At 35.1% G+C, this 20,112-nt stretch overlaps 3 long non-coding RNA genes across 13 annotated transcripts; all 3 read right to left on the bottom strand.

The window, feature by feature from the left end:
• Window positions 1–3,811: 3,811 nt before the first annotated feature.
• On the bottom strand, window positions 3,812–6,888 carry LOC119980595. Of its 9 annotated transcripts, none has more exons than XR_005463910.1 (7): window positions 6,395–6,888; window positions 6,189–6,284; window positions 5,561–5,660; window positions 5,194–5,239; window positions 4,757–4,881; window positions 4,478–4,603; window positions 3,812–4,387 (listed from the first exon to the last, which is right to left on the bottom strand). It is a non-coding gene; the product is annotated as an uncharacterized LOC119980595 (long non-coding RNA). The 9 variants fall into 9 exon arrangements; XR_005463911.1 differs by lacking the exon at window positions 5,561–5,660 and adding an exon at window positions 5,522–5,560; XR_005463916.1 differs by having other exon boundaries at window positions 6,467–6,888.
• Window positions 6,889–9,913: 3,025 nt separating this feature from the next.
• LOC119980440 lies at window positions 9,914–14,620 on the bottom strand. 3 transcript variants are annotated; one of them, XR_005463875.1, is made up of 4 exons: window positions 12,586–14,620; window positions 12,194–12,505; window positions 12,025–12,087; window positions 9,919–10,254 (listed from the first exon to the last, which is right to left on the bottom strand). It is a non-coding gene; the product is annotated as an uncharacterized LOC119980440 (long non-coding RNA). The 3 variants fall into 3 exon arrangements; XR_005463873.1 differs by having other exon boundaries at window positions 9,914–10,254; window positions 12,194–14,620; XR_005463874.1 differs by having other exon boundaries at window positions 9,914–10,254; window positions 12,025–12,082; window positions 12,194–14,620.
• Window positions 14,621–16,455: 1,835 nt separating this feature from the next.
• Window positions 16,456–18,695, bottom strand: LOC119981249. The gene is made up of 3 exons (XR_005464085.1): window positions 18,280–18,695; window positions 16,982–18,198; window positions 16,456–16,907 (listed from the first exon to the last, which is right to left on the bottom strand). It is a non-coding gene; the product is annotated as an uncharacterized LOC119981249 (long non-coding RNA).
• Between the last annotated feature and the right edge of the window lie 1,417 nt (window positions 18,696–20,112).

Here is a 20,112-nt window from a genome sequence, read left to right as displayed (position 1 = left end):
GGAGGAATACTTTGACACCAACGTTTGTGCCTGTAATAATTTCTCATTGTAGTAATTGATGATTGATTCGCAAAATCTTTCACGAATCAATCATCAATTACTACAATGCCTTGAATCTATTTGCATTGAAATAAGTGGTATTAACTCTCGTTGAGCGTCAAAAATGTTTGATCTAGAGGATATGAACCCTAAACAGGTAACAGAGACTTAACTAATATGTGAAACAAACAAAAATCCAAAAGATTACTGGACGACTAATAAAAGCCGATTAGATAAAAACATATCAAAAATTTAAAGGTCTAACATGCTTAATATTTGATATTAAACAAACTAATTAATAATTACATTTGTATCGAGTATAAGGACCATGTCAAAGATGATTAACTCAATGTTCTTTGCATTAAGAGAAGAATCCCACATGTGTGTCATCCTAATTTGGATGTGTCAGTCAAGCCTAGCTGGGTTTAGATCCCCATGATAATTGAGAGATGTTGTCTTGCGGATTTTTTTTCTTTGCTCTTCAAGAAATGGCTTCCAATAAACATTTGTTTGCTATTTATATAGAAACTAGTCGTGTACCCTTGCTACGCACGTTTTTTATTCATCTTCTTTAAATATATCTGTATGTTAGTGTGAGGTAATAAAAATATTATTGTCACTATGTTCCCATGATTAAAGAATATTGGTATAATTCGTTATTGCCTATTAATTTCACTTCTTAAAAAATATTTGACAGTTTGTGGTAATACTCATTATTTTTTTCTTTTCATTTATTTTATAGTTCCATGGTTTAAAATTGAGGTTTTGACATTTTAGTAAATGAAAAATGAAGTACCTAATCGCTATGTAATTTTGTGCAAGCTTCAGAAATTATGTTCCAAAGCACCAATAGGTGTATGCTTGTTTTTTTGCATTAGTTCATTTTTTCATTTAACTTCTGGGGTATGAGCTTGTACATTTTTTTGATAAAAGAATTGGTTGTTGTCTTTTGCATATAATAAGTCCCATTTTTTTTTTATTTGGCATGTCTACTCGCATAATTATTTTTCTAAACCATTTTATTAAGTCGTCGTTATGTGAATTTGTTGTCGCGAGTTTATATTCACATTTGGTTTAATTTTTTTTAAAAGGAAACTGCTTTAAAGGTGGAGTTTTTGAATTTATATTTTGCTTTGGCACCATCACTTAGCTATTGCAATTCTTTTCCTGATAGCGGGTCACATGTATAGAACTAACTTGGGGATTAGGCACAGTATAAAAGATCTTTTAGAAGCACATGTTTCGCCAGAAGGGTGATTGGGCCGCGGACATAAGGGTCTTTATGACACAATCAACATGACAACGTATGCTTCGAAGCTGGATTTTGTATTCTCAGAGCTGGGGAATGAATTCACCCAAATTTGGAGACGAATGCTTTTGGTGAGTGGATTTGGCGTTCCAGGGAGTTGAAGGGGTTCTGAAAATAGAGGTCAAGTATTCTCAGGGTGATGCATGGGATCCTAATAGCAAATTGATATGCTCAAGAACGACCAACCACGTCTATGTTGTTTGGGTCGAGCATGCCAGTTGAGCTTTGTTGGATTGACTTCATTTGGATAGTTTCCTGACATCCTGTTTCTGTATGTGCTTTTAAGGGTGAGGACAATGTGCAACATACCATTTATAGCGAGAAAAATCGATGGAAAGTGAAATAGAGTTACAATCTGCATTAGTTACTCCTATACTCTTGGCATTCCATGGGACATAAACGAACATATCTAATGTCATTAATTAGGAACAATATTTGTATTAGTCATTGAAATAGATTCATGATATATTCTAGTTACTCTTTTTGGAGTATTTGGTATTCTGTGGGTTATTAACGTTTACAAAAAAAAATGTTATTTATTGAGAACATCATTTGAGAATATTGAATTTTATATGTGGCTCAAGATTAACGCATCTCATCAAGTATCACACTTGAAATAATTAATGCTTTGATTTAAGTGCGTTCCACGATTACAATGCCATCTAATTGTATCACCATTGACGTGTTTGGTGGAGCTTAACAGTCAATATTATATATGATAATCCAAAATTTGTGTACATTAATTAGAGAATGTTGAGTTTTTTTTGCTTTACAATCACTCAAATCATAAAATAATAAATATAGATTATTGATTCGTTAATTCGTTTAATGCAAAGAAACTGATTTTTGTTGGTTCGAGAATGGATCTTAATAATGCAGTGTTTGATCTTAATGATAATAAATTTGGCATAAATACATTTGAATGTGATCGTTGGAGTGTTGGAGGTAAATTCATGCATGTTGGTTTAAAGTTAATCCTTTCTTATTTGTTTTTAATTTCTAAATTGGAAATGAATTAACAGGTGGCATGTTTTTTAGACAACAAAAAGTTGACGTGGCGCATCTAAATCAAATATTAACTTTCTCTTACTTTCAGGATTTCGATAATGTATAGATTTCGATAATGTATAGATAGATAGACTCACCATGAACAATACGTTAAACATGTATTTATATATTCCTAATTTATGTAATTGAATTTATTATATGGGAGGAATGTAATTTAATTTAATATAAAATTAAACTCTCATTGAAAAGAATATTTGCATAACGTCTTTTAGACAAACCCCACTCCTCAAAGGCAAAGGTTTTCAATTTGTGTACCCATGAATTCCACCGCTCAATCAATCCACAAACTAACCTAAGTGCAAGGATTAAATTATTCTCCAAAGGGTCAAAGCCGTTAAATGTGTTAAAAGAAATGTCAAGAAAAAAAATACTTTTAAATTGATAATTTAATAGCCTTGTAAAGGTAATAATATTAACATTGAAATGCTTAATACTAGCATCGAAAACGGAAATTTATTGGTAATTAGGACTCAATTAGAGATTAAAGTCTTTGCCATCAAAATAAGTATGATCTCTATCGTTTTGTCAACTTTCTTTTCAAAACAGTAATTTATATTAATGATTATATTTATATTAGTGATAATCATTTTAATAACCTCATCAAATTGAGAAACCAACCAAATTAACATATCCTAAAAATCTTTTTTTTTTTTAGAAAAAAAGAAAATCTCATTTTTACACGTGTCTACTTGTGGGTCTTCATCATTGCTGATGTGGCGCCATAGAAATCCTTTTTTTTTTTTTCTCAGAGCTTCATGTATTAGATTAGACTAGTCGGGATCCCGCGCAATGCGCGGGCATGATTTTTTTAATTTTATTCGTTAGATTTCACAATTATATTGCATGAAAAAAAAATCCATACCATAATAATTTGGCAAATATAATCCAATTAATCCTTGTGTTTTCAGGGAGGATGTCCACATCCTACTCCTTTTTCAGTCCTTGTCAATGAAATTTCTCCTCGATTTAAAAATGACACCAATGAAGGAAAACTTTTGATTAGACAGTCAAGCTACATATAACAAAAAGAAGAAAAATCAGTATCCCTCACAACCTTCACTACCATGAGAGTATAACAAATTAGCTTTTTATACATACTACATACCAATTCAAAAGTACATTGCAACCTCTTTCGGTGCTTTGGTACCTCATCATATGTCTCCATCCTACCATCAACGCACCACAAATATCATCCCCAACAATATTCTCGAGATCAACCTCATTTTCCTCTCATCCAAACATGATCTCTAAAGAGGTTCGCCAAAGCAAATAAATATGAAAATTCACTGAGTAAGAAAAAAACACCCCACAATTAAAAACTAATACCAAAATAGAAAATTACAATCATTCGAAGAGAGTGACAAATAATGGATCCAGTAATGAAGGACCACTTAGTACCAAGAGAAAAGGATGCCATCTCCTTGCATAAAAGAAAATCAATAATAATTCTTTACCTGCATTAGTTAATAGTAGTATTTGCCCTTTCCCTCGATCAATAAAACTATGTACAAAGAGGAGTTTATTGATACAAAACAACCAGATGAGTAAACATCCACTTATACATGTGATCATATATAAATGATCGAGGGAAAAAATCATTGAGGGATACAAATGTGAATAAAAAACAACATTGTTGATAAAGTCATTCAGGTCTTGGCGTTGTGAAGCAACTGATAACCCAGGACAAAGAGTGCATTGATAATTGAACCTCACTCGGATGGAGTTTTGGTCTTGGACCTGTAAAGGAGCTTCTTCTACTTGGAGATCTGGTTATCAATGGTGATCACAACCTTTCTAGGCTCACCAGTTTTGAAGCCGTCAGAGATGACTGGTTCATCAGTAAGGGTGACCTTCCTAGTATTTGATACAATCATTGTGTCACCATCATCTGCACTCGGCACAAATTCAACTTCGTAGCCACATAGTCACATCCCAACCAACCATCCGGAGTTCCCAAGCAAGATGGTTTTCCTAAAAATTCAATGATCATACATATAAGCACATTTAATCAAACCAATACTGCAATATACAGTATTAAGTATTGAAGAAGAGTTCACCCACTTCCTTAAATGTGAATTTGACGGTATGTTTGGATGTTGGGAATTCCAGCTCACCTTTCATGTTAAGTCCAACATATTGAACTTAAGTCCACCATATTGAACTGGTACTTGTTCAGACGCTACGTCCCTGAACATTAATTGTAAACACATGAGAGAGAGATACACAGATAAAAAAACATGTCTACAGACATATTAATGGAATTGCATTAAGTTGAAAAGGGTTTTAGCATATTTAGATGGTCCTGCGAAAACAAACTTGCTCTTGATCCAAAAAACAAACCTTGAATTTGACAGAGTTGAGTTAGCAAGAATTGCAAGTAGTCGAATGGCTAAAGTTTCCATCCATGACACAACATGCACCATCCCATACTCTCTCTCCTCATTCTTGATGAATCTGGAAGTTAACTATCACCACCAAACACCAAAATTAATCTCTTACATATGTTGACACAAAGACAAACATTAAAAGTTCGCATTTTTTTTCATGTTATGATTCTAGAAAAGGTATAAGGTGGATTTACAGAGAAGGAGGCCGATAAATTTTGATAATTATCTGCACAGAGATTAAAATAATCCCATCACAGATCGAACTATATGGATTATGGATTATCACTTTCCTTTAAGCAACCAACAAATATACTCAACCAAGGACCGGCATGTAATGTGGTTGAAATGCTGGATATTCTAAGACCGGTAAGAACAAACTGGGAGTTATACCATCGACTCTAGCATGCTTGGCTACTGGCGAATTTTTGTTATCCACCTAAACAACCAAAAAACATAAATCAATTGGAAGCTAGAAATCACCAAAATCACTATGCATAAGTGAGTTTATTCTTCTTAGCATCTTGGGCATAATATTGTAAAACATATTATGAAACTCACCAGATTTTGCCTGAAGTTCAAAGAGAATAGTGTAGAATTCAAATAAAATACATAAGATTCAATCAACACAGAAACAAAACTTAAGTCCCTAACCTAAGATAAGCATTTCTTATATAGGTACCCTCTAAAAATATCTCATAAATAAAGATAAGCAATGTACCAGTGAAATATCTCAACTAAGAGAAGCAGGGAAGCCTACCTGAAAGGAAAAACCATGTGCCAGTGAGATACTCAAATATGAACTCAAACACGAAGCTCTTCAAAATCAAACTAATTTTCTCGATCAGTGCCAATTCTTCCTGACAATTGCAGCAACAAATTTTCAAGCACCTATCTATCAATCCTAAGCTAACATATTGGATGAAAGGTGAGTTTATAAGCAAGCCTTTAAGCATAATAGTCATACCAGAGAGCCACCATGTAGAGCAATTGAAGCAGATGTAAAACATGTAATAGATAAAACATGACCAAGAAGCAACATCCTATCACGCTAGTACAAAATCCCAAGCATATATAATAGACATTCATTTAATTTGTTGTGACAAGCATCATAAGCCAAGCCGGTAACTTCCGATCTTTGCTGTGGCTAGTTCCAGGCCCCACATAAAACATGAAAATTTTAAATAAACTTGCATGACATGAAATGTGTTGAAGCTCTGCTGGTAACACATCCTGAAATCCAGTTACACAGAATTTACTTGAAAATGCATGCCCAGAAATAATGAATTTTCTAAATTCCAGATGCCAAGGAAATTTCTTTTTACTGAGAAGTATTGCCGAAGAATCCACTACCACAATTTGAGACCATAGACATATAAATAGAGTACCTATTTTGATCGCACAGGCCGTGCTCCGCAGATGTACCAAATCAGAAGGAAGTGAGAGTCCACACATGGAATGGACCAGTAATTTCTCCTTCGGATCTGCCGAACACCGGTAAGAAAACAAAAGGAGAGTACAATTAGAGAAGAATTACGCTTCATATCTATATGCAGGTGCCAGTCGGGAAAACCTGATTGGGTATGAAAAATACCTCACGATCACGGGCAGAGCAAAACAGTGGGAGAAAAAAATGCAAAATCAAACAATTTTCTAAAATATATACTGATTTCTGGATCCCGAGTCCAAGTAGTTTTCTCTGCATGAAGCCTTAACCTCCTCCTTTGAAGCGGAACCTAGGGCACAATCGAGACCCACAAAAGACCAAATCTGAAAAAGAAACCAATTAACCTCGCTTTTGTGGCTTGAAGATCAGAGTCTCATATATATAAAAGAAAATATCAACAATCACGTCATGACGATTAACAATCAAAGAAAGCAAAAAAAAATCTTTCTATAGCTCTTGCTTGTTGTGGAATAACCGGTATCGAATCGATAGAATAAAATCTCTACAAACGGATATCGAAAAAGGAATCAATCTCTCTCTGTCTTTATGAAGGTGAGGAGCCGACGATTAACTTGCAACCTTTTACGTTTTTTTTTTCTGCTTGCTTTTGCGTTTTTTTTAATCGACTCTGGTTTCTTTTTTTTTTTGAGAATTCGTGAGTGGAGATAAATAGATATAAGAAAGAATAGGGTGTCCACGTAGACACAAATTGAGAGTTTTAGGAGGTTAGGTGTCAAAAAAAATAGGAGCAGTTGTTAGAGCCTCTGCTTTATATATAAGTATAGATAGATAGATATAGATTCGTGAGTGGAGATAAATAGATATAAGAAAGAATAGGGTGTCCACGTAGACACAAATTGAGAGTTTTAGGAGGTTAGGTGTCAAAAAAATAGGAGCAGTTGTTAGAGCCTCTGCTTTATATATAAGTATAGATATAGACTAGTGTAATACCTGCGTTAGGTGTGATGATTTTTTCAAGATCAAGACTATTTGCACCCCAGAGATGACTAAGTACACCCCAAAATCACAAAAAACTCACAATCTAATAACACCCCGTATGACCCTACCACATATCTTCTCCCTCCATCCCGTCTTTCTCCTTCTTCACTCCCTCTCCACTCCACTCACTCTTCCAGCTCCACTTGTCGTTTTTAATCCCAGTACACCAATCCTACCTCTACTAGCCCATCTTCACCAGCACCCATTGTTACCTCCCCTATCTCTGAATTACCTCCTACAAACATTGATCTTACACCCTCTTTACCTGCTCCTTCGACTATCCCTATCCAGCCCCATCGCTCCAAGAATAAGATTTTTAAACCTAAAAACTTGAACCTCACCACTCTTTCATCCCACTCCACAATCCGCTGAACCACGTTCTGTGGGCACAGCTCTAGCTGATCGTCAATGGCGTGCTGCCATGGAGGCCAAATTTCATGCTCTTCAACAACATAAAACCTGGACCCTCATGCCTGCCCATTCCACCATCAAGCCCATTGGGTCCAAGTCGATCTTCAGGCTCGAACTCAACCTAGATGGGTCCATAGGTCTCTACAAAGCTTGGATTGTAGCCCAGGGTTATGCCCAAAGGCTCGACATTGATTACAAGAACGCGTTCAACCATGTTATCAACTCTGAATATGCTTTTTGTATAGCAACTCTGAACTTCGGTTGATTATATATATATATATATGTGCATAGTTCCTATTTGATTTCACGTGGTATGCTCTGTTTTCTGAGATTTTATGTTCTGGTTTTACTGTTCATCGTCGGGGTGTAGACTGTAAAATTTGAAAAATACTGAAATTGGGGTGTATTAAGAAATGTTATGTTTTAGACTGTGGTTTAAATAGAATGGGGTGAACTTAGTTAAGTATGGGGTGTGAATAGTCCTCATCTTTTTTCAATTATTTGACTATGTTGGTATATATTTTAAGCTTTATAAAAGATGCTAAGAAATTTTTAAACGTTTGTTCTTATTACCTTCAATACTTCAATATTGGATCGTAATGCTTCGAACATTATAAAATCAATGTGTCTTTACTTGTTTATTAAAGCTATTGCAAGAGCATATGAACAGAACTCTCGGCCTAATAGTATAGTTTTGTGAAGTAGTGCTAATCCGATGAAAATTGCAGTAAGAATTATATATTTCTTAGAGACATTGGTTTGAAGGAAGTTATTGAAACAAACATTTGTCGTACAAAAGTAAAAAAAATCCGGATCGTTTGTAATTCTTTGAAGAATATCAAATAACCAATTCTTGAAGAAGTTTAACATATAATATCGACATCTCATTGAAATTTTAATTAAAAATTTTCCACTACGAAGTTAGTTAGCCAACAATGTGTGTAATAGCCATGAAATGAACACATGTTGCAGCGATCAATTAGTAATCACATATGTATATCCTTTCAATATCGGAAGCACTACATGTCCATAATTTTGATGCCCATAAGTGTCCATAATTTAGGTGACATGAGGAGAAGTGTGGGGACCATCTAATACAAAATGGTTCCCCACACTTCTCCTCATGCCACCTAGATTATAGACACTTATGAACACCAAAATTATGGACATGTAGTGCTTCCGATATTGAAAGGATATACATATGTGATTACTAATTGATCGCTGCATCATGTGTTCATTTCATGGCTATTACACACATTGTTCTTTTCAAGTTGTTGATGCTGATAGTCGAATGTATAATCCTTCTGTAAATCGTTATCTTCCATCTTCAACACTTCTTCAATAAATCTTGCGTTGAAAAGCTTTTTGCCTATAGAATTATATCTTTTTTTTGAGAGAATTTGTGTGTAAACTTATAAGTTTCTAGTATAATATGTAAATACATATTTAATATTTATTTTTAATAAAGGGTATATTTGTAATTCCAAATAAGGATATATATGTAAATAAAAAAAAATCAAAAAGTTGTGTAAACTTAGTAGTTTATGTGATGTAAATAAAATTTCTCTTACAATAAATCTTTGAATTTTAACTCTTTTTGGATGGATCAGGGGGAGAACCGGTACAGCATGTACCTGTCTTTTGCCCTGTACAAGATGTGAACTGTTGGATTTTAAAAAATTCATCCAACGGTTCACATCAAAAGCCCCAAATTTTGGATCCCTGACCACTCTGAAATTTCATCTTCCCTTCTTCCCTTTACTCTCTTCCAACTGTTACTCTATTATTCTCTTATTTGTTCGACGACGACGGAAACTAATCTTCTCCGGGAGAAGGAATCAACTCTTCATCTAGTGCTTCGATTGAGAGGAGGCATGCAGATATGTGGGAAATGATGAGAAGCTTGGGACATTTTAAAGCAACCCCCAATCTTTTACTTAAGAAGACGAACAAGGTCTCCAAAGAGCCCAAGTCCCCATTAATAATTTAGGTAGCATGTGGAGAAATGTGGGGACCATTTAATACAAAATAATTCCCCACACTTCTCCTCATGTCACCTAAATTATGGACACTTATGAACATCAAAATTATAGACACATATCATTTTGGTTTCAATATGCTACATCCTTGTGATTGGAAAGTCTCTTAAATTTCGGAACTTACTAATGGTAGGAAAGTTCTCGGTAGCTTCATGAAACTTAGAGCTACTATTGCTTGTACTTATCTCTACAGACATGCTTAATGTTAGAAATATCAGTACTTTAGATTCAAAAAAAAAAATTATCTGAATAGTGACATTTGGAGAAGTGAAAGTCGTTATGATTAATGCATATCCTTAACTTGATTAATGCATCATAAAAGATGAGTAACGCACATGTAATCATGTCCTTTATTTCACTGGAATATGACCATTTTGAGACTCATAACTTCCACAATTATGAAATATTCTTCTAGATACGCATGTTATTAAGTTCCCGAACACTCTTGAAGTAGTTTCATCATTCAGGCTTCAATTACCTCCACAATGGCGAGCTGGAAGCTTTCTTTTGTGTTTGCAATTGCTGACTGGGCTTCATTCTCATTGTAAAAAGGAAAAACTATAATGAGCAAGTAGAGGTGACTTAGAACCACAGAGAAAGAATGTCCAGCCCATGTCAGCTAAAATAATCTACTAAAGTCCTACAGGATATACATAAGACTATGTGGAAAGAGAAACTTGATCATAGCAATGTAACGAAGGAGAAACGTAGGAACTTGTGCATGGATATGCCATATCTTACATATTGGGTCCTGTATTCTCAAGTTCTAAATCTTATCATTAGAATTTATGAGACCTCTAAAAATAAAGAACAAATACGAAAAAAAAAAAAGCTGAAAGAAATGGCAATCGCCCCATAAAGAACCAAAATTTTGTCAACAAAACTAAAATCAGAAGAAATCAAACAAAAGAGAGTATATTTTCGAGTTCTGTAACTTTTTTCACCAAATGAAGGCACCGTTTGGTGCACCATTATAAGGCACAATATATTGCATTCCAACCATTTATTGTATTGACCAAACAAACAGCATTTTTTGGGTCCAAATTTCAATGCAATTTCAACACCATATATTGTTCTTTTTGGAATTGTGATGTTTTGTACAATTTTGAGACAATTTCGTTCATTGCTAATGTAAATACCCTAAATGGACCCATATAATTACACACTCTGCCATCAAGTACTCAAATCACACGACACCTTCTTCTCTGCCATTGTACAACCCTTTGCTGTTGCGATTTTCTTCTCCGATCTCGACTGCGATTTTCTTCTCCAATCTCGACCTGCGGCCGACCGGCAATGGCTTACGTGAATCAGTCGGGTTTTACGACGAAGCTTCACACATCGGTAATCCCCTCTTCTTCTCCTCGATCAGGTCTTTCGTTAGCAATTATGCGACACATGATACCAAAAGAAGAAGGTGAATTTGAGTGCTTGTCGGATACGCAAGGTATCGACAGGATAACCTGAAATTATACCAGCAACGCCACCAAACCCACCAGCCATAAATTATCCTTCCCAACTACGTGCAAGAATCTATGACCAGAAATCGATTCTACTCCCACTCTCATTCTCCAAAAGAAAAACAAACAAACTTAATCATCACAACTTATTGTTTTGGGGAGCTGTCACCTTTTATCTGTAAGAGCTAGAAAATTGTAGTTTTATTTTAATATCCAACTTTCTGGGACAGAGGCACATATGTTAGATTCTTGCATCAAAGAGCAGAATATCCATAGTGAATTGTGGTGGGTGATCTACTAACACAACATTCTAAAGCAACATGAGTGCTGATAGCTGATAATGTAAGAAGGAAAAAATGCAATGACTAATGTTTGTTCTAAATTACACGTTAGAAGTGTCAGACAACACTAATAATCATGTACTTTGCCTAGTAACCTTTTCCAAGTCTTGACATTTAAAACTTGGGCATACCCATAACATTCATAGTTGCCAGAAACCTTTCATTGTTTTCCAATCGTGTAGAGGGTTAATATATAATCCTTTAACTTCCACAGATTTGAAAATGCATGAAGTTTCAAGAAACAAAAGTTTAGCCAATGCAAGATGTAATTGGGTAAGGAATGCTTTTAAAAAAATGGATCAACAACTCATTAAAAGACCAAGTCTAAGCCTTATCAAAATCCTAAGCAAGCTAGTTGATATACAGGAGCCCTAACTGGGAAGCTTAAATTAGAAAGAATGCTATGCAACCACTCAACCAATATTTCTTGTGCTTGGTTGGAGATTAAGAACAATCGGATTATTAAAATACAAGAAAACCAAGCACAAAGGTGAGAAACTGTAGCATCAGCTAAATGAAAAGGCTACCTTCTTTGCTTGGAATCGAGATGAGCTCCCAGGAATGCGAAAAACTCCAAAATGCAGGCTAACCTTCCCAAACAAAACACCACAAACGATCTATTAATTTCTTGTCAAAAAATATCATAGCTCAAAATTTAGAAACATAAGGCCACAAAAGTTCAAGCACTTTTCATACCCGACATGTTTATGCTTCAGTTTGGATTAACTTGCTTCACTCAAAGGAGATAAAATCTCCTTCATTTGTCTGAAGAATAATATTGTTAATACAGCCATCAGAAAAGGAGACGATCATTAATAGGAAATAGTTCCGAAAATTATTTCTAATACTAAGAGTCTAAAAAACAAAGTAAAGCATCATAATCATACCAATGTTGTAGCATCAATTGAAAAGAGTCTAAAAAACAAAGTAAAGCATCATAATCATACCAATGTTGTAGCATCAATTGAAAATTTTAACAAAGAGCGTGGCAGATTACCTGGCCGCAACCTGGCAAAAAAATTCAGCCAAATCTCAATACTTCAACATTTAACAATGAATAATTATGTTTGTAATTTTGAATCGGGTACCTGCAACTTTTAATTCTGAAGTTGTGGAGTTGGTTCATGTACCGATTGTAGAACCTTTAATTTTTTACGACGACAAAATAAAATCATATTGGTTGTGTTCGGCTGCAAAGAAACTGAGAGACTGAAATTGAGCCACCCTATTTGTAATTAAAAGAAACAACTCAGAGACATTAAAAACATAAGATAACTCCATCAAAAGAACATAGTTTCAACAAACAATAAGAATACGAAAAACCTAAAAAAATTTGCATCTAAACAATGTTCTTCAAGACATCTTTGTAAGCTTTTTCCATCCATAGTTTTCTAAAAGCATTCCTAATAGTTTCATCATAGTGTGAAGACCTTCTATTGTGCATCAACACAATGTCATAAATTTTCTTAAAGCTAACAAACTTTCTATATGGCTAACAAACTTCTGGCTAATTAAAGTTCACATATTCCGGTCATAAATTTTCTTAAAGCTATAGCACATTATTATGAATTAATAAAAGGAACAGAATTAGGTCACATATGCTATATAGTTGGGATAAGAAAAGATAGGTTGTTCAAATCTGCCTTGTGCAAAATTGTTCTTGCAAAATCTGCCAACAATTGGACCCAAGCATCTCAGACAAATGTCATAACTGCAAAAAATTAAATAATATCTAAAACTTGAATGAGCATACCTATGCTAAAGTAGTTGTTGAATACTCCATCATAGCCATTCATTTTATCAGGCAATGCCCCCTCAAATTCTAGACCTTGTAGTAATGAAAAAGTTCCTAATAGTTTTTTCCATCCATAGTTTTCTAAAAGCATTCCTAATAGTTTCATCATAGTGTGAAGACTTTTTATTGTGCATCAACACAATGTCAAGAGAGCACATGTTAAATTGTTTGCAAATTGGATCAGTAATTTAGAAATCCTAGTAAAGTATAAAGGCCCAGGTTGTAGTTGAATGGTGGAAAAAATTCATACTGTAAGTATTAGAAAAGACAATGGGAATATCTTATCATAAATTTAAGAATAGTATTGAGAACCTAACATCAAAAAAGGCAAGCTTTAACCAACAATCAAAATCAGATTCGATTAATACCAAACATATAGAATTGGATCCCAAACCAAGAAATTGTAATATCTAATTAGTAAAATGAACAACTACCTTTAGTACCATTCCACGTAGGGAGTAAATTTGTGTGCATATGTATTAAAGAGAATAATTATAATACATATTGCAAGTGAACAAAGCAGCAGATCTTAAAAGTTGTAATTTGATAACTAATTGTAGAGAAATTAAGAAGACACATACAAACCATCTTATGCCTCTTAGATGAAAAAATCAGTATGAGGTGGGAGAAATTAATTGGGCTATGGAAGCAGAGAAATAGAGTGGGCTTCCTTCAGACCTTGAAAAAGCAGTGGAGGTGGGAGTAATTCAATGGGCTATGGAAACATAGAACGCGAACTACAATAAAATTCAAATTCGTAAGCCGAGAAATTAAGAAGAAACATACAAACCATCTTATGCCTCTTAGATGTCAAAATCAATACGAGTTGGGAGTATTCCAGAGGGATATGGAAGCAGAGAACGGGAGCAGCAATCAATTGTAGTTTTTTTGGGCTATGGAAACTGAGCACGGAAGCACCAAACAGACAACAGCACCGTAGAATCGATTGCAGATTTTGTGGCCTATGGAAACCGAGCAAGGAAGCAACAATCTGTTGCAGCTTTTGTGGGCTATGGAAACCGAGCACGGAAGCACCAAACGGACAATAGCTCCGCAGAATCGATTGCAGATTTTGTGGGGTATGGAAACCGAGCAAGGAAGCAACAAACGGACAACGTTCTTTATTACCGTCGATCATGTTTAATTGGGAGATGGAAATAGAGAACGGGAGCAGCAGACGCAGAACAGGAAACGACTTTGAGGTCGTGCATTTTTTTTCCTTCTTTTATTGTCGCTGGCACGTTCTATTGGAGAAATAAGGAGAGCTGAGGGAGTTCGCAAAAGAGGTAAAGAAAGTGTACAGAGTCTACGTAGGAAGAAATAAAGAGTTTTAGCAGGCCAAGTGTTGAAAATATAGGAGTAGTTGTTAAAACCTTTGTTTTATATATAGGTATAAACTAGCCGAGATCCCGCGCGATGCGTGCGGTTGTGTTTTTTTTTTTATTTGTTAGATTTTTACATGTTAGATTTTATATTCAATTTTTTTCTCAAACTTTACACTATGTGATAAGCAAAAAATAATTATTTTGAAGGTCGATTTGATTTTCAATAAGTATTTATTAAAATTAATATCATATTAATTCAAATTTATTTACAATCAATTAATTTTCATAATTAAAAAGAATTTATATTGCTAATCAAATTTGATAGGTGAGAGGGATATGTAAGAGCTTAAACGAAAATCTCAACATGAGTGAATAATTTGCAATAAATTCTTAATAATTAGCCATCATCTAACTTTCTTTACCGTAAATGTTATCCTCATCACATGTTGTTAGGTAATAAAACAAATTTGTAATGAATTTAAATGAAAAATTGCTAAGAAATTCATAAGGCCCCACAAACCAAAAAGGCCAAAAAAAAAAAAACGAAACATGATTGGTTTGAGAACTAAAAAAAAGAAAAAGAAAAGAAGAAACCAACCAATTGTTTGCTTGGCATTCCATTTCAAAACCATGGGCCATGGCAGATAAGTATCCCGTATTCGAAACTGACAAATAATGTACCAAATCAGATTTGTCAATTTTTGTGTTGCAAGAGACAGATTCAAGTAAAGCGTACTTTTGAAAACATATTTGAACTTGCAAGGCCGTGGCCAAGTTCAGACACATTGTTGTCAAACACGTTGTGGCCTTTGTAGAACCTGTAAGTTCAGACGGGATAGTTTGAAGATGGTTCAGGCCGCATCCTTATGTCTGACAAATTCTTTTCTCTTCCTCCCGTGCGTTAAATGTCGTTCATTATCACGGAAAAATAAATTTACAGAATTGTACAGCTCATTATTCTTCATACAACATAAAGAACGAAGTATTCAATCTCCTTTAAAGACAGTTGTCAACTTCACATGGGAGACAATCATACCAAGGTACTTCGACAACAACATCGCGATGGCTGAATATCAAGCAGCAGCACCACTCTTGTTGGTCGGGATTGGATCTCCGGCCGGATTGTCAGCATCACACATAACCTAATCCAATTAAATTGTCCCCGAAGTTAAAAATTGATATAACCAAACAAAATTCAACACAAAATACAACAGATAAGATAGTATATTGTCTCCCCTCCTAAATGGATCCTTTTAAATGGCATGAGAACTGTTTAATAGAGACATAAAACGAAATAAATAAAACCAAAAAATTGAAATCTAACACTATTTGATGATGATATTCAACAGTTGAGAAAAATTGAGAAAATACCATGTTATTTTACTGTTAGGAGACCCTTAGCATAAGATTTTTGTGAAACATTGAGAAAATATCAAACTCAAATTGCTGTACTCACCAGTTGGAGCAATAATTGTAATGTGTATCGGTTCCAAAAGGAGCACTGTAGATCCTTTTTTTCTATCTGTATACCTTGCATGTCATTATGTTAGCTTTTGTGTCCTACCAATAGCCACCATTCCTCTCAAGGCATTCATTGGTCTCAATATTTGTTGAAAATATGAACAGCTAATGAAGAGCAACATGTCAGTAATCTCCCTACCTCTACTCGTACTCATTAATTAAAAAACATGAAAATGAAATAGAAGTCAAATAACGTATCAATCTCCACTTGAACAAATTGATGGATGGAAAGGAGTATTGATGCTAAAATTGAGGCAATTGATCTTTTAAAAAGGGTTTAATAGACGGAAAGGAGCCCGGGATAAAGAAAGATTCTAATTCCCCATAAAGTGGGAACATCATATGCAATACAACTTCAAATAATTGACTACATGTTTTGGGTTGGTCAGAGGAGAGCTTGTATCTACCAGAGTAATAGGTTAGAAAGCCCTTAAGCTAGAAAAGAACAGTGACCACATTCATACAAAAGAAATCCACAAACAAATTAAAAGCTTTTTAATAACATCATAGAATATCACAATTGGGATGCATATTCAAAATGATTATAATTATTTATTTTCTGAAGCATATTTTTTTAGTGTTCTTTACAACATGGCAGCTATATACTAACAAATATAATGAAGTGCATGAAGTAACTATTTCTCTTACCAGAAGTATGAATGTCAAGAGGTCGAGGCCATTTCATCTTTACTGCAGATTGAGAAACATTTGGAGTAGCACAAGCAACAGCAGGCACTATCTCCGAGGGAGAAACCCCACTCGATCCGATCTGGTAGAGAGAGGCCAGCCTTAGGAAGAGAAGAACAGAGTTAAAAGAAAATTATCAAAGCACTTATAAAATACCTCCCACTCTTCTATGGAAGAAGTAGTGAAGAATATGGTGGCCATCAAGAGCCAATGATGGACCAAGAACTGTTGTGGTGCTCATAAATATACTACCAAGTGGCTCCAACATTCCATCTCGCTACAATTGTAATCCATCTTCTAACGCAATCTGCATCACCTAGCACATCACTCATAATAGAGTAGCGTATTATAATACTACCTTCATGGAGTGCAAGTGCTCAATCAAAACATTCCATAGAGTGGGTTCTATTTTACTTTCATATCCAGTAAAATCGCATTTCGAAACAAATGTCCAAAGAGATTACCATCTTTTTGTCAGAACACCTTCTCTCGCGGCAGACTTTGTTGAAATTGAAGAAAGGATGTGTTGGAGACTGACATCAGGTAATTCTCTTAGGTTTCTCTCACCATTCATATCTTGCTTTTCACTGGTTTTCATCCTTTTAGGTTCGCTAACTTTGACCATTCTCAGATAGTATCCCCTGGTACAAAAATTGTACATATCAGATTTCAATATAGTATTAGAAATCCCAAATTCAAATTGGACACTCAAAAACAAAAACTAAGTATAGACAGATTGGCAGAAATTCAATTGCTCTCATGTTTATATTATATTGATAAACTACTTATTTCTTTAGGAAGTTTTTCCTCTTTTAAAAGCTTCCCTGTGGCACAAACAGAGATTGTTGAACTTGGCTAGGAAAATGTAAAAGAAACAAAATTAAGCTTTAAGAAGCATCCCCAAGGGACCAAAGTAGCCCATCTAGTGGCATTTGATATTATCATTATCAAATAAAGACTTGAAAGACACTTGTTAGAGCCTCAGACATAGTTGAGAGCACATGAAAGACACATGTATATTAAAAAAGATGGCCTCCACTCCAAGGCTATCATTATCAAATAAAGAACAGCGTGATACTAAATTTTGTGATCCTAAAACACTATGTTAATAAATATCACATAGGTAAATTGAAATCCAAATCCTAACCTCATTATAAATCAGCAGAAGTGAACCTGATGAGTGGATTTGAGCACGAAAAATTTAAAGATAATAAATTGCAGGACACTGTAAGATGAAGCAAGGGGAAGACCCCAATATCCCATAACAAAAACCATATCCATGAACTGGATTGAACAGTGTACATACCTCAGGCATAGACCTCCTTCGCATCTCCTAACAAAGCCCCCTCATAGAGTGCATTCAATGCGACAACCTAAAATAAGAATACAGGAAACCCCTATTTAACAAAAGAAATTAGAAAATGAACAATGATTAACCAGAAGAGAAGGGTGACCTTTGAATCGCCTGGCAGTTCCGGTGAAGCAATGAAACAAACAGAGCAGAGAACACGGAAGGACGAAAGACGACAGTCGAGCCAACCACAGACCTCTATGCGTGAGACCCAAATGGGTTGTGAGATTCACAGGGAGAGAGAGAGCAACAGATGAAGAGGAGGCGCAAGGGAGAGAATGGGTATGATTCGTAAGGATAAAAGGATGAAGAGGCCGTCTGGATGAGTATGAATCGGGTGATCGCTCTGAGACGATGATGGTTCATCTCTTCGATTGCTAATCGAAATCAGCGAAACCTACGACAGGCTGGAGACATTTCATTTTCTTGTATTTAATTTTTTTTTTTATTTTTTTTGCTTGGCTTTGAGCAATTTTGCTAGGAGGAACCGTGAGTGTTGTATTAGAGATACAAAAGCAGTGAAAGAGTCCAACGTGTCAAAATAAGATAAATACTTATGAGAGCCTTTGCTTTATATATAGGTATAGATAGATAGATTAGATTAGATTAGATTAGATATACCCACTGCTTGAGCTTGAGATCTTCCCAAGTCATTTACAACCCCTTGCTCGGGTTTTAGGCTAGGTTAGAGAAAAAATCTTAGCCTAGTGGAGCCAATCTAATAGTGTTGGCCAACCTTTTGCCAAGCCCCGCCCACATATAAATATATCAAGAAATATACCTAAAAAATTTCTAACTAAGCTTTAGGCTTAGAGCCGAAAACCTTAGCCTAGCCAACCCAAAAAATTAGATTAGGCTAACTTCTAAGCTCAGGTAGGTTTGATTTGATATTCATGGCCAAGGGCGGAGACAAGGGGGCTGCAGCCTCACCCCAAATTTTTTTATATAAAAAAATATACTTCACATATATACTTCACACACATATATATACATGTTTATATATATCTTAACCAAATATAATACTTTATATATATATATATGTTTATATATCTTAAAAAAAAACTACTTCATATATATATTATGGGTATTTTTTAGTAAGTGTATATCTAAACCATAGTTTTTAAACCCGGACCGGCATATCGATTCGACTGTCAAATCCGTGAACCGACAGCCTCCACGGTTATTTCCTCTAAAAGACCGTTTAAGTGTTGATCCGTCTACACCAGCGAATCAAATCACAAAACCAGTGAACCGTGACTCGTGCGGTTTTAGTGAAAACCCGCTTATCGCAAAACCCATCTATTCCACAGTTTCTCGTCTCTTTACCAGTAGACACAACATGCCCAAAGAAGCTCAATTGAACATCACTTGGAAAACCAATATTATTTATAAACACTTCAAAGCTTGATAAGCATAGCAGAGGGAGAAATGGAACAAGATTATTTTAATAGGCTGAGAAACATATGGGGATACACACCAAAGCCCATGCAAATGGGTGATCGCGATGCAAATCAGAGTTGTGGAGAGGTCAGGGGCAAGAAGAAATCGGAGATGGGAGATCATTGTGCTTTGTGCACGATCGGAGATTGTTGTGTCTTTGAGCACGACCGGCAATGGGAGATCTTTTGGTTGTTTGCGATTCTGCACTGAAGAAACTCTCCTGGTGAAGAAACTCGGTGAAGATGAAGACGACCTAAGAGCATCCATATCAGATTACCTAAACATGGATCTGTCTGTATAATAGGAAAAGATTATAGAGAATTTGTCAAAATAGAGCTCTGCATCAGATTACCTTGAGGTTCCCGATTTTACAAAACATGAATAGTGGTTCCCTACATATAGAGAACCAATACTCACTTCCTTAAACATAAAATAATTTTTTTTATTACTTTACACTCTCTTCCCATTTTTTTCCCTCCTCTCTCTCCTCTCTCCT

The sequence above is a fragment of the Tripterygium wilfordii genome, chromosome 16 (assembly GCF_013401445.1).
Source record: "Tripterygium wilfordii isolate XIE 37 chromosome 16, ASM1340144v1, whole genome shotgun sequence".
NCBI classification, from domain to species: domain Eukaryota; kingdom Viridiplantae; phylum Streptophyta; class Magnoliopsida; order Celastrales; family Celastraceae; genus Tripterygium; species Tripterygium wilfordii.
This window is presented reverse-complemented; position numbering and strand designations above follow the sequence as displayed.